General features: G+C 47.1%; 1 protein-coding gene across 1 annotated transcript in view; it reads right to left on the reverse strand.

The window, feature by feature from the left end:
* Positions 1-1484, reverse strand: part of LOC101852822 — a gene marked incomplete at its 5' end in the record, with an annotated part of 25973 nt that extends 24489 nt beyond the window's left edge. Inside the window, 1 exon segment of the mRNA XM_013091000.2 lies at positions 1293-1484.
* Between the last annotated feature and the right edge of the window lie 625 nt (positions 1485-2109).

Here is a 2109-nt window from a genome sequence, read left to right on the forward strand (position 1 = left end):
ACCTTTATAAATCTTACCTACTGCACACCTTTATAAATCTTACCTACTGCACACCTTTATAAACCTTACCCTATGTACAATCTCCCAACGTCCACCCCCCCCCCCTGTCCACGTTGGGGGAGATGGACACAGGACAAAGTAGGGGATAGCTGGGTCTGGGTGAAGTACGGTGTGACTTTATGTTACTGAGGCGTTACGCTAGCCGTGAAGGCCGACCCGGGTCACCCCGAAACATCGCTGGCCGACCGGGCTCTGGTGAAGTTACGACGGGCCTAGCGAGCCGGTGATGGATAAATAACTGCTAAAACCCCAAAAGGAGGAAAAGAAATGGACAGACTGTAACGGAAAAAGGAGAAACGTCAAACGGACAGGAGATAGAACAAGGAACATTGGAAGCTGGAATGTCTGCGGATTAGGAGACAAGGAGCCACAAATCATTGACTTCCTAGAACCTGGAAAGACTGAGATCCTGGCAATTGCTGATGTCAGGAAGAAGAAGTCCAGCAGGAAACAGGGGTACAAAAACTACATCTTACTTTGGAGCCCAACAAAAGGAACGGAGAGAGCAAAGCATGCAGTGGGATTTATTGTTCACCAAGAAAGAGCAACATGCATAACAGTAGATCTCAGAGCGGATCATCCGGATAAATATGTCAGGAGAGGTAAGACAATCACAGACATATATATTTATGTATATATGTACAGATATATGCACCATGCAATGACTCATACCCCGAAGAACAGCGACAACAGTTTTACGTTCAACTGAGTGATCTTTTAAACACCGTGGACGACAGAGATAATGTGACAATAATGGGGGACTTAAACGGCAGAGTGGGATCAAAGAAGACGACGTGGGAGAGATACATGCGGCCACACAGTGACAGGGAAACAGATCTGTTACAGTTGTGCGCAGAACATGACCTCGTCATATCAAACACCCTCTTCCAACAAAAAAGGAGTCAAGTTAAAACTTGGTACAAATGGAATGACCTAAAGACAGCATCACAAATTGACTTTATCCTGGTCAAAACATGGAAACTAAGAAACATCAGAGACTGAAAGAGTGATTCCCATCTACATCACAGACACTGACCACAGACCAGTCATCATGACTGTTTACACACCAAGCAGGGAAAGGCCAGAAGCAAATACAGGACGAGAAGGACAATAATACCCATTCTAGAAGAGAAAAGTGGGACAAATTTTGAGTAGTTCAATACTCCACTTCTGTCTGTCTGTCTGTCTGTCTCTCTCTCCAAATAAAACACTTCAAACATAATAAGTCTTACCAGATCAAAAGTGTCCTTGCTGTCAGTGAAAGAGGAAGAGCGGAATAACCCTGACGTCCTATCTCGTGTTCCATCCCGTGTCCCGTCTCGTGTCCCGTCCCGTGTCCTGTCTCGTGTCCCGTTCCGTGCAGAATCTCGATCCAGACTCAGCGACCTGCGGCGGAGGTGCCGTGCAGCCAGGTCATCCCTCACCTGTGTGTGGTTTGGTGAAAAGGGAGGAGGGAAAAAACAGATGTTCCAAATGTTCCCGTCTTGCCACAGTTGTATCAATCGACATAGGAAAGATATCAACGGAAAATTGACGGGAAGGGTACAGTGGAGTCCACTTATAACGAGTCCTGAAACAACGAGAAAAACCCCGTTTTTTCTCCTTCTTTATCTTTGTAAATAAAATACTGCTATTGCGCAATCAGACCGTCACGCGAGTCGTTTATAACGGAATATTGCTGCTGCTGTGCACAGCGCACAGACCAATTACATATTATAAAACCTCGCCAGTTGAGAAAGTTGTTGATGATCCAGAGAAACAAGGAATGGGAGAGCCCACGCGAACCAACAATGAAGGCCGGAGCGAATGAGTGGGGAGTGAGTGGCATGCGCAGACAAGCAGAACGCATCGCGTGATAGGCCAGCCCAGTCTAGATTATCTAGGCATACCGTGCCTCGCACTTCTCTGGTGGGGGATGGAGAAGTCACAATGCTGTGATAGATGTATGGAGTGAATGTGTGACTGTGACGTTCGCAAGCAGACGCAACGCACCACAAGGTGTGGTGGGGTGGGGGACAACACAGCGGGCGAGTTAGCCTAGAGCCAGAG

Source organism: Aplysia californica, unplaced genomic scaffold, assembly GCF_000002075.1.
Source record: "Aplysia californica isolate F4 #8 unplaced genomic scaffold, AplCal3.0 scaffold01803, whole genome shotgun sequence".
Classification (NCBI taxonomy): domain Eukaryota; kingdom Metazoa; phylum Mollusca; class Gastropoda; order Aplysiida; family Aplysiidae; genus Aplysia; species Aplysia californica.